General features: G+C 42.4%; 1 protein-coding gene across 1 annotated transcript in view; it reads left to right on the forward strand.

Annotated features, from left to right (window-relative positions):
- The first annotated feature begins 871 nt into the window (after window positions 1–871).
- The window catches only part of LOC111155160 (transmembrane protein 108), a 385,094-nt gene continuing 376,434 nt past the window's right edge, over window positions 872–9,531 (forward strand). Inside the window, exons 1-2 of the mRNA XM_022515237.1 lie at window positions 872–916; window positions 7,686–7,804. The gene's annotated coding sequence lies outside the window, so the exon portion shown is untranslated. The remainder of the gene's footprint in view (window positions 917–7,685; window positions 7,805–9,531) is intronic.

The raw sequence follows: 9,531 nt of genomic DNA on the forward strand, positions 1-9,531 counted from the left end.
CCCTGCATGTTTTTCCTATATGTTTCTTCCTGAGCTTGCTTGTATAGTTCTATGACAGAATGTAAATTTGGCAGAAGGCAAAAATTTCTTACATAGCTTTCTGACCGAGGGTCTAGCACAGTGCCACTGAGACACGAATGCTAAATACTTCAGAATGAAAGTAAACTTAGTGTTCTCTACAACTTCTAGTTCCCACATTCCAACCATCAAGTTGGCAGAGATTACTGCCCCATAAACTAGGGGTAGGGTACGCACTTTCCCTCAGCCGGTGGCCCCAAAACCCCATGTTTACTCAGTCCCTGGAATGCTTTCCATCACCGAAGGAAGGAAAAGAAAAGGTCATCAAACTTTTAGATAACATAGAACAAGGGCTAAACCATTTTCTGACAGGCGCCCTTAAAATCTTGCTACTCAAAGCGTGGTCTCCGGATGAGGAGAATCATCACCATCTGGAGCTTGTTAGGCAGAATCTCGGGTTTCCATTTCAGATTTACTGGATCAGAATACTCCTTTTAACAAGATACTCAGGTGACTGCTATTAATATTTAGAATTTCAAATCTCAATAGACGTATTTTATTCATTCATTGAGCAAAAACAGCCCTGGAAAACAGATTCAGCCCTTTGTGCCCGCTTCGCACTGGCTCGGCTCGGTAGCAACCGAACCCCCAGGGACATCGGAGCGGGTGCTGCCGAGGGCAATTTGGTGATTGGCTGGTCAGACCACGTGACCGGCGCCGGGCCTCTCTTGTTACCGGATTGGCTCTCGTGGATTCTGACGGACAGGGCTGGGGCGGGTTGGAGCCCGGACGGAGAGGCGCGCGCGGGGGCGCGAAGCCACGAGAGCGCGAGTGCGCGTGCGCGAGCGGCGGGGCTTTCTCCGGAGCCGTCGGAGGGAGCCGGAGCGCTTCTCCTGAGGTAAGCGCCTCTGCGGGGCTGCCCCCTGCCCCTAGCGCGGCTGGTGGCGACTAGCCGGTTGGGCAGGGCTGGGCAGGGTAAAGGGGGAAGTCTGGGGTTCGCCCTGGGAGCTCTGCTTCGGGAAGGATGCAGACTCGCACTCAGTCACCCTGGTTGGTTGCCTCGGTTTCCCTTTTCCTAGCCTCTAAACGCACCTTCCTATCCTCACCACGGTGACGAGTCCGCCCGAAGGGAGTTGCCCATCTGGCAGCCTCGTCTCTGCCTTTGTTTCCCGCCTGGAGGGATGCTGGTATCGGCCCTCCCTCAGGTAAAGGGTAAGCGTGGTGTGGCGGGGACATCAGTGGACTCCGGATCTGGGCTGGGGTCCGGGAGAGGATGGCTTTAATGCAGTGGGACCTGTCACATGTGAGAAGGAAGGGGAAAAAAATGTGTCACTTTAGCCAAGCCGCGGGACTCGAACTAATCCGGCGGCGAGCGATGCCGAATTCCTAGCGCAGCTGTGCGGGCGGGGGAGGGGGGCACAACCGGTGGACCGAGCCCAAGTGTTTGCCCGTAGAAGGCTTCTCCGGACCTGCACGGGAGCTCTCACCCCAGAGTTACATCGATACTGACGGCTTTTAGCCTGCCGAGGGAATCCAGATTTTCGTTAGGAGGTGAAAAAAAATTTTTTTAAGCAGTTGGGCACTGGTCTAAAGGAGCAGATCTAAATGAGAAGCTACAATAAGGAATTACAGTTAACAGCGAAACCGATGACTGGTAAATTGTGAGGAGGGAAATGCCTGCAGTGAGCTGCAGACCAGATCGTCACACAGATTCTCCTTCAAGAAGATAGGGGTTTGGGGGTGTCAGTGGGAGTGGGGTGGCCGTTATATCTGTAAACTGAGGTCTTCTGAGCTGCCGAAGAGAGTAATTATTTTGAGCCTGTTAATGGCCTGTAGGGAGGAGGGAAGGCATGGTGTAAATTAACACCTATTCAGACTCCCTTAATTCTTTGAAAAGTGCTTGTTTAAAGACCATTTGGATGCCAAAAACGGTTTGTGTGTTGGGGATGGACGATGTCTCCTTTAAGTCATAGTATAAAAAGGGAAGTTGTGTACAAGACCTCTGCTTTTCTTCTCCATTTCCCTAGACCTATAATAGCAAGGGCATACTGTATATCTTAAAATGTTAAAAGTCCCTTCAGTTTTCCACTAATTTGTTGGATGTATCTGGTAGTTTACTTGGTAAGAAATGGTTTGTCTGTCATTAGGAAGATTTTACCATATATTGGAGTTTCACTGTAATCTATTTAGAACTTATTCTGGTGTGAGATGGAGAAGAATCTTTCTACCTGATTCCTTTGGAGACCTGATGATATTCTTTCAAAGCCCTTTCATTACTCTTACCTTCCCACATACAAAGTTTCATCTCCTTAGGAAACAATGTGATTTTTCAAACATTCAAGGCACACCTCATGCCTATGAAATGCCTACCCTTGCTAAGAAATCAGTTTACTTGACAAGTTAAAACAAATTGAAGAAGGAACACTTAAATTCGTTAGGGGAATCAGAACATTTATCAGCTGTAGCAAATCAACTTTTTGATGGTTTTCTGATGTGAATGAAAGTAAAGTTGCTGCAAAGCTTTTGGGAATGTAACAAATGACCCTATTAAAGTGAATATAGATTGTTACCCCATAGATTGGAATGTAAAGTAAATTAGTGGGAATAATTCAATTTACCAATGATTGTTTTTTAAGATGGCATGTGATGGAGGGAAGGAGAAGGAATTCTGAAGGTGGGGTAGGTAGTATAGTTTGAAAAGATACGTTTTTATGTTTAGAAAAATGTCATTTTTATATAAATTATGTAAAGGTCATAGTACATTTATGTTTAGCCTTTGGAAGAGAGATAGGTTTTAAATTTATAGGTTTATACAGGGGAAAAGCGAAAGATTGGCTGGCTTAATTCATCTTGAGGGAAGCAGTGTACCTCAGTGACCGACAAGACAAGGTTTTATTTTCTGGTTCAGTGAAAGCCCACTAGTGCTGCTTTCGAAACAACAAGGAAATCATTTCCTTTCTGTCATTTCTGTCCTCTGGGTCAGGAACAGGGAGGATGGAGAGCAAATGAGAGAGATTAGAGTCCGACCTGCATACCTAAGCAATAGTGTCCTTTGAGCGGGATCTGTGTCACACTGTGTAAATATAAGAGCCTTCACATTGAGATGGGTCTGAGCACCTTTCCTAAGATGCATGCTATAAGATAAAGCTGGATAATGCTGCCACAGGTGGGGGCATGGGTGAGATCATCTGATACAGAAGTACTGGGGGAAGAGGAGAGCCAGGAAATGTTTAATTCAGTGAGGTTCTGCTGCTTGCCTTTGGAGACTTAAGGAGGCATTTCCAGGCAGAGCTCATTATTGGCTAGCCTGGTTGGGCTTTGTATGGCTTCCATAGGAGCTGCCCTTCATGTGGAGACTCCTGCGGAGGTTCCGTTTCTCAGGTTGTAAGCATCAGTTATGTTTGTTATATGCTCTAGAAAAGAAAGGCTCACAAAGACACAATCTAGCCTGCCATTCTTCCCGTCTTTGGCTCCTGTCACTCACAGGCTTCCAGAAATAAGAAGTTGTGCCCTCCCTACCAGTAGATGGCACTGCTGTCTCTGAAATTCCTGGAGGAGATGAAACAGAGCTGGCAAAGCAGTGGTGTGTAGCCTCCAGATTTAGAAAGGCTATCAACTCTCCCTCCGCCCCCCCCCCAAAAAAAAAAGGTTCTAAAAGCCAGAACTGTTTATATTAGGTAGAAATAATATGTGTTGGGGGGTTGAGGAATGGGTACAATTACTTTCCTGGTTGTGTATAGGGGGAAAAGGCAGAGGGTAAACTGACAAGCATTATATCATAGGTTTTTAAAAGCTCTTGGGATACATGTTGGTTAATTGAACATGAGGTTGAAATCCTGATTTAATCATAATTCACAACAATTTCATAGTTCTAATTCTTTGCACGTAAAGCTAGTCTACACATGACAGGACTACGGAAATATACATGTGACTTTTAAACCCGAGAAATATCCAGTAATTACATGCTCTGAAGGTAGTGGTGAGAGTCCTAGTAAAAGCAGTGCCTGTTGTTACTGTACTGCAGGGCTGTCCAGATAGGTCCAAGTTATTCTGAATCTGTTTCTTCTAAAACTTGGAAATTACCAAGAAGTATTTTAAGGTTTTCTTAGCTAATGCAGTCCTTTCAAGATTATGGTATTTAAAATCTTGAATTTTGGTTTTATTAAGTTTGCTAGCCAGAGTTTACTTATCTATTACCCTCTTTTGGGATAGCTGTTCTTTCTTTGTTATTGACTGTTTTTTGAGATGGAATTTGTAGCCCCAGTATTTGAAGGTGAGTGCTGTTGCCAGTGAAGTTACAATGTATATGAGAACCTCAGTTTTGACCCTGCCTGAGCTAGAGGATGCTGCCTCTGGGTGTCATTAGCCCAGTCACCTGCTTCCTCGTGCAGTTCACTCTCTATGGCTCAGCTTATTCGAGGTTTATTTCTGTCTCCGAGAGAACTGATGAGCTGGTTTTTTACTACCAATGCCGAATCCTAAAATCCTGCTGGTGCTAGATGGCAGTAGTTACCACAGTCCATTAATATCGCCTCATTATGTGACCTCAAATAAATCTTTGCCTTTCTGAAACTCTGTTTTCTTGCCTCATCACTGGGATTGCTAACGTGATACATGTCTATTAAAATCTCGTTCAAGTCTTATTCTGTGGCAGGGTGACTCTTGTATTTCTGAAGCCTCTGAAAAATTCTCATCTAGAAGGCAATTTCATACTGTGAGCCTAGGGCAAAAAGAAATCTCAATAATTTCTTTCCAGAGAAATGATTATGTATTGTCTTAAAATCCTAATAATTCAGAGTTGGAAGAAACCCTATAGGTGGTTTAACTCAACTTTTTAATTTTATAGGCAGTTTCAACTCAGAACTGACTGATTGACCAAGCTAACAGAAATAGTTAGTAGAGAACTTGTTAGAGAACTAGGACCCAAGCTCCTACTCCTCTCCATCTTTCCTTCTTCAATGCTGCCTTTCTCCACTTGCCATCAGGACTCAGAATATGCTGTGTCTATAGGGCTGGAGCCAAAGAAAATTCTGAGTAATTCCTTAATGTATCATTTTAAAGCCACAGCACGAATAATGTTGAGTTTGGCTAGAGATTCAAGGTCAGGCTTTTCTTCAGCTTGTTCTTCACTGACTGATCCTGCACACAATTTTTTATGTATATCTTAGGGTTTTAAAACTTTTTGGATACTGTTTCCTAGAAGAAAAATAAAACTTTGATTATCCTAGAAGTGTCTCTTACCAATGAGATGTTCTTATATTAGGTTCATGGAACTCTGAGTGCTGCATGGAAAGATGTCTATATAATAGGCTTCTTTTGTAATCCTATAACATTTAACACATTATTCTGAGGAGGAGTTTCTTCGACTTCAACAGACTGCCAAAGCTGGGTGGGGGGTGGTGAGGGAAGTAGAATTCATGGCACAAAAATAGGGTAGAAATTCTAGAGTCTAGAGTAGGTTGTGGAAAATTGCCAGGATGGGAGAGTTTTTGAGGAGCTGAAGACACTATAGTGCATGAGGGTTGGGGGTAGAGTATAGAAGTAAAACTATGAAAGTTCTTAGAACCTTTTACCTTTATTAAAATGTTTAAAATTGCTCACTAAAGGAAGATGCTAATAGTATTTTATTCATTTTAAATTAATAATGGATGTGCAAATATTGATTTCCATTTATCATTGCTTGCCCAGTAAGTACTCCCTCATGATTTCACCAAAAACACTTCCATATTCATGTTCCTTCATTGAAGAGGACATGCATTGTAAGAGCCTCCTTTCTTCACCAATCTGCTTTGATTTCCAGATAGTTAGTGCTTTTCTGACTTGTGATTTGGGGGGTTGACTCCTGTGTTTCACTTCTGAGGTCCTTCATTGCAGTGTTTTTTGCTATAAGCTCCTAGGACTCACCATGATCTGAGATGCAAAAATAGCATACATGTCAGGGATAAAAATCTTGAGGTTCTTTTCTTTGTCCTCAAGATTTATCATAGAAGCTTCTGCTTCTTGGTTAATTATTTTCTTTTTCTTTTTTTAAGATTATTTATTTATTTATTTGATGCAGAGAGAGAGAGATCACAAGTATGCAGAGAGGCAGGCAGAGAGAGAGAAGGGAAACAGGCTCCCCGCCGAGCAGAGAGCCCTATGTGGGGCTTGATCCCAGGACCCTGGGATCATGACCTGAGCTGAAGGCAGAGGCTTTAACCCACTGAGCCACCCAGGCACCCTCTTTTTCTTTTTCTAATTGTCCCCCAAATAGTAGTAACTCAAAGTTTTTATATATTGAAAATATTTTTGGTTTTGCCAGAGCATATACAGAAGTTAATTTATGTTCAAGTCCTGTTTTGGACACGTGAAACACAACTTTGGTGGCAATCACTACATTATGAAGAACATCTGCTTAAAAATCTCCTGATGTCTTTTCTGTGTCACCTTTGGTACCATAGTGACCCAAACTGGTGAATGCTATCTTCTGGTTCCTTTTGGGTATGGGCCAGATTAGTATTTGTTCTTCCTTTAGCAGAAGAAAATTACCCTTTTCAGAAGGCTGTCAATTGAGTTTAACAGAAAAAAAGTCAAAATTTCTGCATTCTATTCCAGTACACTAATTTATTGTGAGATTTTGGGGGCATTATTGGCATCTCTGAGTTTATATCTTTGTCTAGAAAATAAGAGAGAAGAGTGACCAAGACTTAAATTCTTTCCATTTCTAGAAATCTGACTATATGAAATTTTATATGGTACCTAGACTATTTCCTAAAAGTGCTAGCTAGTTGGGAATTATAATCAAATTTGGTGCCAAGATAATTCTTTATATCTGAAAATTACTTTCTGGTTTACAAAAATATTCTCTATTTCCTTTTTAATGTGTGGTCAGAGAACAGTAGTATTGGTATCATCTGGGAGCTTGTGAGAAACGCAGAGTCTCAGGCTTCACTCAGGATCTACTGAATTAGAATGCATTTCATCAAGATTTCCAGGTGCTGTGTGTGCACATTAAAGTCTAGAAGTGCTGCTTAGTCTCATTTGGAGTTTCACATTAACCTTGTGAGGGAAGAGGTATTTTACAGATAAAAAATCAGGGAACAGAGATTTATTAAGTAATTAAGTCAAGGTTATTGTGCTACTGTCTTACCCAGAATGTTTTATCAAATACAATGTTGTCATCTTGGTTGGTCTGGAGCAGCCTTGTATGATAGATAAGACCATGTGCTGCTGGGCAGCTCATAGTTATTAGGTGTGGCTGTGTTACTCATTCTAGCCAATAAAATGTGAGTGGAAGTGGAAGGGTGTTGCAAGCCACTTCCAGAAAAAAAAAAAAAACACACAGGGAATACCCTGTGAGTTTCCATCCTGTTTTCCACTTCTGGCTGGTTGGAATGGAGAAGATTCCTAGGGCAAGTTTAGAAATCAAGTTTTAAGAAAGGTGGCAAAACTTACGTTAGCCTGGGTACCTGGATCACTGTGTCAGTGAGGGCCACTCCACTGACTGACCAACCTGTTTACCTGTTCAGTATGTATATGGGAGCCAGAAGTAAACTTTTGTTGAGCTTGAGCCATTATATGTGTTTGGGTCTATGTGTCAAGCACATAGACCACACAAATTCACTTGAGCAGTGCCTCTGGACTTCAAGTTGTGGGTCTTCATTTATTTATTTATTTATTTTTGGCAGTTGGTGATTGGTCAGTGGTGGTCCAACATGCAGAAGTGAGTGAGTGGTGAAAAGCAGCAGAGCTGATGGGTCATGAGGATGTAAGTGCGTTGGAAGTCTCTCACACCCTTTACTCCAGGGTAAGTCAAAGGCATTCTCTGCCATTGTTTTTCTGGTTTTACTAAGTCCTAGAGGCTCTTGCCTCACTAGCCTGTTAGAGTCAGTGCAATGAAGTTGTCTTTTAAAGTTTCTCAAAGCCTTTATTGATTCAACTTAGAGACACCATACTAATTAACAATTTTGAAGAGAGAATTCATCAAAGTGATGGGACGGAAACTCTGCATGGAAATCTCAACAGAGGACTTTTCAGTGAATTTGAATGGGTTTGATTTACACAGAGGAGCTGGTTGACTTTTCTGACATTATGAGTAGAGAAGGGAATAAGGCCTAACTGCATTTTTCCTGTAGCCATATCTTACTGTTAACTCTGTTGGCATATATTCCCCTCTCCCAGCATCTTCTTATTCCATGGCTTACTTTGCCTAACTTTTCCTTCATTAATCATTTAGATATTTTTCTAGGGAGGAAACAGCTTACTAGAGAGTTGATTCCCATTTTGGTGGATAATAATAGTAGCAAACATGATTCTGCCTGTTCCATTTTATTTTATCTAGTGTCACTGGAAGCTACATGTCTGTTCACTCCTGTCTATTTGGTATAATGAATGTGGGCACTGGGAGCATTATAATCAAAGCTGGCTTTGGATTTTCAGTGCTGAAGATTTTTGAGACCAGAGGGAGAAATTTACTATTTGGAATGCACTTGTCAGAATGCAAGTAGAGGTCCAGGAAGGATGGGTTGAAAGGACATCATAACCTTTCTGAGCTTCCTGGCTTTAAGAGCTTAAACTGAAATCAGACTCCTTGAAGAGAAAATTACATCTAATATGGATCTAAATAGAGCTAAGGATGGTTAGGAAAGAGAGATAGAGGTTAAAAAAAATGGTACTCAGCTGAAAAGCTGGATGGAGGGTTTTAAGCATCTCAGTTCAGTATTGTGGAGCCCTTGGCAGACAATGTCGCATTACCCAGGCTCATACAGAAGGCACCCAGAAAGGCTGATGTCCTTCAGTGCCTCACATGGCTCAGTAATGAGTACAATTTACTGAACGAAATAGACAATTAGGGACTGTAGATCTCTGGAGATTCCCATAAGCATACATCATTACTGCTCTGGAGTGATGCACATGCTTAGAGACAAGCAAAGCAGAAAAGGCAGCTGCAAAGCTCACGAACAACTGAAGAGTCCGGGTAAGCAGCCAGATACAGATCATAGCTCAGGGCCTGGAGGTTGCTAGTGCAGGGACCTCGTATTTGCTAGGTTTTCTCTTTAAAGGAAAGAAGGCAGCCTTTGCTAGCTGTCCTCATTTTCCTCTATGACTCCCATATATTTTGTATGTTTAAAGTAACTAAAAAGTATAGAATGCCAGAAATAGCACTTGATTGCCATGTTTCTGTGTAAATACTATACAAGGATCAAACTGTAGAGGGAGCCATTCTTTATTGATTAGGGGGCGAAAGAAAGTCATGCTAGATTTCCCAGAGGAGCAGGGGTTCTCATTCTTGGCACTGTTGGCATTCTGAGCCAGGCAGTTCTGTGGGGGCGGGGGGGGGGGGCTGTCCTCTGCACTGTCCCCTGTTTGGCAGGGTCCTTGGCTTCTACCCTTTAGATTCCAGTAGTATTCCCCACAGTTAAAAATGTCTCTGGGGGCAGAGACAAACCACCGATTGTCCCCTGGGGGCAGGAAATTGCCTGATTGAGAACCACTGCTAAAGTAATACACTGAAGGGATTAAATTTTTTTTTTT

This window comes from Enhydra lutris, unplaced genomic scaffold (genome assembly GCF_002288905.1).
Source record: "Enhydra lutris kenyoni isolate GAN:26980312 unplaced genomic scaffold, ASM228890v2 scaffoldscaffold39, whole genome shotgun sequence".
Taxonomy (NCBI): domain Eukaryota; kingdom Metazoa; phylum Chordata; class Mammalia; order Carnivora; family Mustelidae; genus Enhydra; species Enhydra lutris.